Source organism: Lolium rigidum, chromosome 7 (assembly GCF_022539505.1).
Source record: "Lolium rigidum isolate FL_2022 chromosome 7, APGP_CSIRO_Lrig_0.1, whole genome shotgun sequence".
In the NCBI taxonomy this organism is placed as follows: domain Eukaryota; kingdom Viridiplantae; phylum Streptophyta; class Magnoliopsida; order Poales; family Poaceae; genus Lolium; species Lolium rigidum.
The window spans coordinates 274,988,679-274,999,238 of record NC_061514.1 but is presented as its reverse complement, the minus strand read 5'-3'; the positions used below and the strand labels follow the sequence as shown (position 1 = coordinate 274,999,238).

The 10,560-nt window shown below is 39.8% G+C and overlaps 1 long non-coding RNA gene across 1 annotated transcript; it reads left to right on the top strand.

Annotated features, from left to right (window-relative positions):
• Nucleotides 1-1,233: 1,233 nt before the first annotated feature.
• On the top strand, nt 1,234-1,865 carry LOC124674667. Its single transcript, XR_006993064.1, has 3 exons — nt 1,234-1,323; nt 1,418-1,513; nt 1,800-1,865. It is a non-coding gene; the product is annotated as an uncharacterized LOC124674667 (long non-coding RNA).
• Nucleotides 1,866-10,560: the final 8,695 nt, after the last annotated feature.

Below are 10,560 nucleotides of genomic sequence, written 5' to 3'. Positions count from 1 at the left end.
GATCCTAGACTACCCTCTCAACCAGGCCATCTGAGAGGGGCAAATCAATCTAGTTCGTCCAATCACGTTGCAACAGTAGTTTCTCACTCCCGCTTTTCACCTGAACCGTTGGATGAGGTAATTACTTTTCACACTTCTCGCTCCTTCGAACGAGTCCATGACAGTTAGGCCCATATACTTGCGGGGACACTTGCGTCAGCGAGCGAACCAACTCCTCTGGCTCGTGCACGTCCTTCTCGTCCGAGTCGCGCACGCCCGGCCCGGGTGAAAACCTAGATCGTGAAAATATCTGCTCCATTCTACCGTCCCACGCCTCCTACTCCCGCCCCTCGACTCCGCCGCGTCGCCGCCGCCGCCAGTGGACGGCGCCCCGAGCCGCCGCCGTCGCGCCTCAGCAGCTCCTCTTGCCTTGCATCGGGAGGAGCTGGTCCGACGACCTCGGCCGCGCCATGCGCTCGAGGGCGCCGCTGCGAAGAGTGCCAGGTTGCCCTTCCCCTTGCACGAGGAGAGGAGATCAGGGGCCCTCGACCTGGCGGTGGTGCGCGGTGGCGGTGTTGGAGCTCGGGCGGCGGGGCTCATTGGCTGGACGCGTGCGCGTCCTCGATTTCGTCCGGCGGCGGCGGGTTAGTAACTCAACGGAGCGTGGGCGCCGCCGCCGCCACCTCGCATCGGGAGAGCGGCCACGGGCAGCCGCCGCGTGTAGCGCCGGGAGGTGAGGGTCGCGGCCGGTCGCGGCCCTCCTCCTCGTGGTCGTCTCCTCTACAATGCCTCCGTCCCCAGCCTCCTCTGCACGGCCCCGAGCCTTGGTGTCGTGCTACCTCTTCCCCACCTCCTCTGCATGGCTTGGCGTTGAGACTCGGCGTCGCGCAACCTCTGCCCCTGTCTTGGCGTTGCTGCAGCATGGGACAAAATCAACCGTGTTCTTCCCCTTCCCTGGTGGGCTCTCGTTTCTTGACAAAGTTCAGTCTCGTTTTTAGTTATTTCCATCCAATTTTGGACATTATTAGGTTGTTGAATGCCAATCCAGGGGATGCCTTTGTGCATAAACCAGATCTTGAAAAGCATATGGATAATCCCATAGTCCAGCAGTTTGCAAATGGAGGTCAACTACGCTGAAACCAAAAGCCAAAGCCATCATTACAAGAAATAGGTGTTGATTTCAACTTTTGTCGACATCATTTTTATATTTGTAAGTTGCAGTATTGTGAGTATAATCTCCATGTGACTCTATCCTTATGCAGCTCAATAAGGTGATAGTAGATCACGAGGTTGCAATGCAGCTCGATAAGGTGATTGCAGATCATGAGGTTGCAAGGACAACTGGTTAGCAATTCTCCAGCTTTATTTTTATTATGTTATGAGGTTGCAAGGATAACTGGTTAGCAATTTCTTCGGCTTTATTTGATCATGTATGCAGCTCAAGAAGCAATTCTTCATCTTTGAGGACTTGAGGTCCTACTGGTTCTCACCGAGGCCACATTCCGAAGCATTGTCTTGTGCCCAGGTCCATTTTGTAAGTTAGGTTTGTCAACTATAATAAAATAGAGCATGTGTTTTGGGACTATATGTTTTCTGAAACTGCAACTGGCTTGCGATGGCCCATTTACATGTGTGGTCGGTGTTTTTGTATAAATGAATTGATGCCACACTTGAATATTCAGTGTGTGTCAGATGTGATTGATGAATATTCACACTCTTGCACCAGATCGTTTTTCTCTTCTTTTTCATTCCGAACTTTGTTTTGGTGTTCCTCTCTGCCTACTTGGCTTATTTTTCTCGCCGCCGTTCTTCATGTCCAGATTATGCCCATGGCCGTATATGCTCCATCTCTGGGGTCATTGGGTTATTTTCCTTGGTCTGCTTCTATTGTATGGTACAAGTATGTTTCTGGCTTCACTTCTTAGTTTGACTTTCCTAATTTGACGCTAGCTATACTGCATTGTATATTATTTCTGACATACTTGGTTGTGGCATTTTATTCAGCCTCAACAGCCACGCAGGTGAATCTGCTGGAATTACAAGGACTGATCTATGCTAAGAAGCTTATTGTTGAAGATGCTGCTGGTGCATTTGCAAAGATTGCGGTAGCGCCACTAGAGAGGGTCAAGAACTTACTTCAGGTATGGACTGCTTAATCCTTACAGTATCATTAGTTGTGCTAATTGCACAAGTATTTAATTGATTTATTAAATTTGGAGAATGCATCTTTTTGTTAATTTGTAGGCTCGAACCGGAGGGTTTCAATCCCTTGGGATCATCGTATCCTTGAGGAAGTTGTGGAAATACAAGTGAATTCAAGGTTTTTACAAATATTGTTGGGAAACATGCCTTAAGCTTTGACTGTCGAATTCAGCATGTTGATTTTGAGCTCTGACTGCTGAATTTACAACATTGATTTTCATGCTTTGACTTCTCAACAAAGGTATTTTATTTTACCCTTTTCTGTATCGTGGATGGTTGTCTAAATTTTGTTGGGTGCATCTTCTCTGTACAAAAAAAACTGCTTCGGAGGTCACGCTTACTCCTTGGGCTATGGCTGATGGGAACCTTTTCTTGTTGCAAACTTTCCTGGTTGTGTCATAGGATTATCACCATTTCAAACCATGGATATTTATAGTAGATGATCTTCACTTATCCATCTAATTATTAGTATTTTAACTCTTTAATATCTCTCTTTTGCCACTCGCTTCGGCTTCATGCCTACAGTTTTAAACTTGCTATGCACAACCTCGGTGTTCGTTGTATGATTGTTTCTCCAACCCATGGTTGGTAACATGGTTTTGTAAGGATCTTATTATGATCAGACAGACAGAAGAATACAGATAGGTTGCAGTATATGTTGTGCATTTATGCTCTTCTCTTATCCACAACAAACAAATGATTTTGTGTCTTTCTTTTTAATTTTTTAAAATGCATTTTGCAGAAGAATGCTACATCTTTTAGAAATATAGTCGAATTGTAGCCTGGAAGTACGTAGCATTCCTTTTCAGTTGAGAAGAGATACAGTTTAATTGACTGGACAGAAATTGTAGGGCACTTTTATTTTCTACTTCTTTCGGTGTACCCTACAATTTAACCTACTTATTCTTGTGGATCCATGGAGATCAGAATGGAGAAGTGGCTGTTCTATATTTTACATTTTGCACAAGTGGTTGTTATATATTTTTATATTCTGCTTCGGAATATATTTCGTGCTTTGGCTCCTTTATGCTAGGTTTTTTTTTTACCATTTCTTGCTATCATACTTGCAGATTAATTATTATTTAAGGTCTGATGCAATGTCTGCACATGTCTGCACATGTTTGCTTGGTGGGATAATTACCTGAAAGTATTTGTGTTTACACGACCGGCGCCAGCTTCTTCCTCCCTATCGGCCAGGCGAGGTGGTCAGCAGGAAGAGGTAGGCAATCGGTACCTCCCCTTCTCTCTATTTCTTAATGGTTAGTTACTTTGTGGATTTGTTCATTTTTTAATCTCAGGATCTGGTTTCTTCTTGCTAAGATGAGGTGGTCTCACTCTCTGTAGGTTTCCCACAACATGTTTGTTTTAATTCCTGACTCAACTAGAATTTGTTTTATACCTGCAGGCAGTGGCATCTCTTCTCCCAGTTCCTTGGATATTGGACCTTGATTCTTCTGCAGAAACTTGAATATAGGCAACTAAAGTACATATGCTTCTCTTGAAGGACAGATTGGTCTTGAGGGTAATGAGTAGAAAAAAAAAATCATTTTGTGAGTCAATTGGATTGGCTCAGTTTATTTGAGAAGGCGGAAATAACTCAATGAAAGACATATATTTTGTTATGGGAATAGCCATTTACGTTTTCTTGATATGGTACTGATGTCTTTCCTTTACTTTTTATTGAAAGGTAATTGCCTTTGCCTATATTTTGTCTGCTGTCTTGCTGTTTTTACTCCTCGGATCGCACATATCATGGATTTTTTTTGCAATGTGGGCTTAGTTTGCAGTCATAATGTTCAACTAATTGTTTGAGAGATAACATCTATTATTTTAGTCCTATGAAGCAGAGTTGCTTCTCTGGATGTTCTCCCCATGAATACAATGGGTTTGATTTTAATCATGATATGGATATTCTTTTCAGTTCAGCTCATGGTTTGTCGTATGATAAACAAAAGAATATTCTTCAGCTTTTAGTTTGTTCATGTGATTCACGATAGTTATTACCGTGTGTGCATGCTGTTTAATATGTGGTCTAAAAATATTGTTTTCTTCTATTTCTAATGAAATTATGGTTCTATAATCCAACACATTTTTCACCCCTTAACAAATCAGTGATAATCTAATGGTCTTCTATATGGTTGCCTTAAATCCCAAGTCAAAAAGCTTTTCTTTCTTCTGGTTGTGTTGTCGCCAGCAGGACGACAGGACGGATGCGCATCGGTGGAAAACTGGTCCTTGCTCCGATTCATCAGGGAGGACAACGGTCAGGGGAACATCTGTAAGGCCTCATCTACGGTTTCTTCTTCGCTGAAGATGTTGGCGTGCCTTCGTCGGGCTATCTCTCTCTGTGGAATCCTGCTACGCGGCGAGGGCGGAGATCAGGTCATCGCTCGCACTCCTCCTATCCGATTTAATCCCGGAAGATCTCATCGATGCTTATAGGGTGTTCGATTAAAATCCTAGCTGAGATTAATTTATGTAATATTTATGCTCCATCTAGCTATTTGCAATATTGCAATTAAGGTGTTGGGATGTTAAGGAGAGATGTCATACGGGCTTTTTTTCCATCCAGGTTGCTGCCGCAGTTCACAAATGCCATGGTCCGAATTGACCGGTCATATTGGGCTCACGGGTTAATGTCCGTTTTTGTCCTTGATCGATTGCTTTTTCAAGGTGGTTTCATATATTTGTTGGGAGTAACCATTCCGAGGTTGCTCTAGATTTTCCGAAGAAGTAGCTCTATTTTACAGGACTCGTCGTAACAAACCAGGAATCTAGACAATAAGCTTCATCGACAGCAGCCTTCCCTGGTGTATGTACTTGTTTGTTTTTCTTGCCTCTCTTTCTGTGATGTTTTAATACTGCCCGTCTTTATTTTGATTGCTTATAGATTATGAATTATGAATTGCTAATACAACAGTTGACATCAGAACTGTATTCTTGAGTTCCCATTCTTAATTGGACACCACAAGAGTACAACAGTTTGCTCGACCTTTGCGAGCCCATCACGGTTCTCAAGTGCCAACCGCTTATTGTCATCTCTTGTAAGGACCAAACGGATGCTACTTTTGGTTTCTGTTCGTGTATATTCGGGGGTTCTTTTTTTGTATGGTTAGCAGAACATGATATTTTTAGCAAGTAGGATGGTACCAGGATGTAGTTGAAAGTGTTAAAAATTGTTGTTCACACTAGCATGTAGGAATTCATACCAACCTTTAGGCAGCTATTTACCCAATGAACCTCTTATTGTTATTTCTTTAGGCTAGAATAGCTTAAATATTATGTCTTCCATTTATCAGCAGTTTATACACACTTCATTTATTCGTGCATTCATTTATTTTTGCAAGCTCTGCAGTCGGTTGTATTTTTTTCTTATTGCTCACTTGTGAAACAAAATAACAAATGCATTGAAAATTCATTCCGAGATATACAAAATAAGAGATGCTCGCTGTTAGTACATATGTGAATAATTCCTTTGGTTTCGTATATGGTATCTTCCTAGCTATCACATATGAATTGGTATATTGCATACTAATGAGAGGTTTGATAATTTTAATGATGTGTTACTCATATTTCTCTATCGGGAGCCCAAGTCATTTCTCTATATTACCCTTTGTTTATTAGTTAGTGGTATAGTCTGTCGGCTACCAGCTTAAAGGACATTGCTTAACAACTTTTGGCTTCTAAAATTTATTCAGTTAAGATGCAGATCTGTTTCGAATAAGAAGAGAACTCCTAAGTAACACTTCGTACAATATGCAATATTTTTTTTAGCACGGCATAAGGATAGCTACTTATTTTTATACCAAAATCTTTTCTTCAGTTGGCTTTTCTACTTGTTCACTGCGGTTTTGATTGTTATTCCTGCGTGAAACAATTTGTTAAGTCAATTGTAATTTGCACAATGAGGTTCTCACCTATCAACTGAAAATATCGTTTGTAACAAATATCTTGAGATCTTGGTGAGCATGGATTTTGTACAATCCGCTCTTTCATCTTCTTTTCTTAGGTGTGTGCTCAATCTGTATGAATTTTGCATTAATGGCAAAAGTCTATGCTTTTACTCTTTGTTATTAGTGGTGCACTTTGATATATAGTACAAGTCTGTGTGGTACACTTTTTTGACCTATGTTGATTCAAATCTTGTGTTAATCATTCGTAGGTGTAAGTAGCCGAAATCTCGGGCAGACGAATCAGGCAAAAAGAAGACTCGCATTAGAAGCAGGTACAATATTTGAAATGATCAGCTCTTATCTCTCCAGATTTGTTTTACAGTATACTTGTGCCTATAGATGGTTTGGGTTTCTCATGTGAGAAAGTTGTCAAATCTGTACTGCTTCTGTAGGTTGCGATTTATCACTGATTACTTTGTGGTTTGTTTTTCAAGAGTGGTGGTTCCACCCTTCGTAGCCTTTGTTGTATGTGGATTCTTTTGATTCATGCTGCTATCAGTTGCTTAGTTATGTAGTTCTTATTTTATCATGCGGTGTATTTTCTCAGGAAACAGACTTGTGTACATTTCTGGTTTATCAACGGTTTGTTCTACTCTTATTATTAGTGCAGTGGTTTGTGCTAGCCGGATGGCTTTGCCACGACAATGACTTTGTGAACTCCTGGCTCTACCCGTTTATTTCTATCTATGAAAAAGACTCTACTTATCTACCTACCCCTATTTTTTTTTGCATGGTTCCCTGATTAGTTTATGTTTCCTTTGTACCATGATATCCAAATACTATGTTGCGACAATGTCCAACCAATATAGATGCTGATTTTGGTGTGCCTTCTTTGCTTTCATTGCTCTTCACAGAATCAAGTATGTTAGCTACTATAATATACTCCCTCCTGTTTATTATTTTTATATAAACGTTTGTTACTCTATTGTATTTATTCTGGTCCACTAGATTTTGTAAAGAGTAACATTTTTTTACGGGGAAAAAGGAATTATATTACTTAAACAGTAGCATTACAATTAATCCCTACGGATGAGTTCAATGATCTCATCCGGCCCATGACCAAACCAAACAGCAGTACTATCCAAGGATTTGGCTCCCGACAGAATTTTTTTCCCGAGGGTGCTCGGAATTCTCGTTTCCCGCGGTAACTGAGAAATCCTGACCAGTTCCCAAGCAAATTCAAAAACTAAAATTTGACTTTAAATTTCAAAGAAAGGGTTATTACGAGTCGGAACTGGAGGTTTTCACAACCTGTCTGCTACCTAACTGGTCATTCTCTGTTCATTGCTGTAAATGTGTACTCAGGTCGGCCGTTCGAACTTTGTTGCCTACAATTTTTGCATAATTATGTGATTTTGACATGGACAGAGACAATAATTGTTAAAAATATATAGGAGGACGAGGAAATCGAACCCAGAACATAGCGTTGCAAACAACTACCCGGAACCACCAAGCCACGCATTCAGCTTGTGCAATTTTGTAGACTACATCGTATTTATCTATTTCGTACGTTTAAATTCAAAAAATTCAAAAAAAAATCAGGATTTTTTGACCGGTAAGATTGTTTACCGGGGGTGCTCGGGAAAAAATTCATATACTGCTACCGTGAGGTTTCTTATGTTTATTGGCAGCGTGGAGGTCCAGGTTTTCTTTTATTTTGCAGGGCTTTGAATTTCTCAGTGGTCATTGTGTATTTGGGTTCATTGGAAATACCAAGCATGGTTGGTCTCCTTTTTCTTTTGCTGCATGGAGTGGATCTTTGGAATTGATGCAGATGGTTTGAGAAGCAATAGAGTTTTTTTTGGTTCCTAGGTAAGCGTTCAGTTTTCCTTCATAGCACTGGCGAAATTTCTTATTTCAAGAAATTAGGAACATTTTGGTTTCTCTTGCCCACATTTGTTACTGCCGAGATTGGAATTGGAGAAGACATGCTTTTGATGTTGTCATATTAACTCTCTTCTCTAATTCTCTAATAGATGTCGCAAAGTTATCAGTTTAGTTGCCATCTCCATCTTTTTTATTGAGCTCTAAATTGACTAATACTGTATAAAGGTCAGTTACGTGTATTATTTGTTGTTCATGTAAATGTTTTGCATGTCGTACCCCCTTGGATAAAGAAGTACTTTTTGTATGGTTCCCTAGAGATTTTCTGTTTCTTGTGAACAAATGAGTTAGGTTGATTGAATTTCCCATGAAACTGGAACTGTTTGCCGGGCATCTCTCTGCATGTTTATCTCTCTCGCTGAAGTAAATTAGGAAAATTTTCACATTAGGTTGCTTATTTGATCATTCATATCTAAATATCAATGTGCTTCTTGTATCACATATCGGCCGAGACATTATACCCATTTTGAACTATATGATCAGGTTGAAATAATTAATGAAATGCCTGAGGATAAGACCGTTACAGTATACGAGATGTGGTCCTTTAGTCGACCTTTGCCATGGCCTCGCATATTCCAAATACTTCTTTTATTAAAGGTTTTGAGTTCCACATTTACTGCATTATTTGTTACCTTTCTTCTTACTTTGTTGGTTGAGTCAGTCCTTTCTTTGTGCGTGGTTAGTAAAAACTGTATGCCGCTCATTTGCTGCGTATGTAGTTTGACAATGTAAGCAATTTTTTAAATACAATTTAAATTTGCACTTCAAAATTACTAAACCGAGTTGTATGGCTAAAACATGAAAGAGCTTGTGCGTAAAATGGTGTGTTCTGGAGCAGTATTTTAGATTCTTATAATATATGTATGTTCAATTGGAGCATATGGTTTAGTTTCTTCATAGAAGCCTGAATCATGCTCGGGTTGCAGCGACTCAGATGCAGGTAAGGAATTTGTATGTAGTTAAATTGAAATGACTGGTTTACTATCATTATGTTTGTTCATTCCTGGACAAATATATGTTCGCTATTGTACCGATGCAAAATGCTTTCTTTGGCAATTCACTCATTTTTAATATCCCCAGATTCTTTCAATTTAGCTTCAGTTTGATCGGCAAATCATCTATTTCTACCAGGAAGCTTTCTGGGATCAAATAAATTATGGGTTCCCTTGATATTAAACTAAAGTCTATATGTGAGTGATTTTCATCTAGAACCCATGTTTTCACTCGATTTTGCAGTATGCAAGTCACTGTTATGTCTATTGCCTTGTTTAGCATGGAAGTCACATAATTAAAAATAGCTCTTCTGATGTAGAAAATAAAATGAATCCACAGACTGAACTCATTAAGGTATTACATGGCATAAATGTTTTCCGAAATTCTCTTTTGGTTCTGTTTGCCCAAGTTGACAAGTAGCAATCTTGATGAAACACTGCATTTTTATTTCATAAAAGTCGATGGTATGGTTTTGCACTTGCTAAATAAATCTGTGTCGCTATCTATTACCTTGGTACACATACCGCATTTTTATTTCATAAAAGTCGATGGTATGGTTTTGCACTTGCTAAATAAATCTGCGTCGCTATCTATTACCTTGGTACACATATCGGCATGTTTTCAGGTGCATGTATCAGTCTTGGTCTATGAGGAGATGCGTGCTATGTATGATGATGTGTTGGTGGCGACCTCGATCTTGAGCCACCACACCTGGCTTCTACCACCATGCAGTTATCTTACTGCATTTAACTATATGCATTTTTCGTGGCGTTGTTTTTTCTTTTCCTGAACCTTTAGATATACCGAGGCAAGGCAGTAGAGAGAGTATACTTTCGTGGGGAGCTGCCACCCCTTGTTGGTAGTGTAAACTTGGCCTTCTTTGGCTCTTTTCTATGTGATTGTACACATTTTCATGGTGTGTTATCGAAAAAAATTACTGCAGCATCTCGATGTAATGGTGTGTCTTCGAAAAAAACTAAAGCAGTTAAATTACGACCTATTTCTTATAATAATTAAATATGTTAAACTTATGGTTTAAATTTTGATTTGATTACGTCATTTGCGCGATAGCGTCAAGAGGAGGATTATCCTTATTTGGCCCCTAAGCTGAAGTTTAACTATACTTTTCCTTGGCGCAACCCGAATTTTTGCATATCCTTTCATGACGGCATTAAGTTTGAGCTGGTTATGTATTGTGAGCCTCTAGTACAGTTTAACCACTCGGATGAGCCATTTTGCCCCCTGCTGCAACATGCTGGCAAATTAGTGTTGAGTTCCTTAAAAATTCTCAAATTTATTCTAGAAATGCATGTATATGCTTGGGATGTACATGCAACGTGTATTCATGCACGAACATCGTTTTTATTATTGGGCTGATGAAAAAAAGAAGAAAAACCCAGCAGTATATATGCATATAGTGTACAGTATGAGTCTGTTAGAGATTTGTCTTTTTTGTATCTTTCAAAATACAAGTGCATTTTGGGCTGCAAATTTCTGGCGTGCCTGTGGATTGTCTATAATGTTTGTGCACTATTTATTATCAATTTTT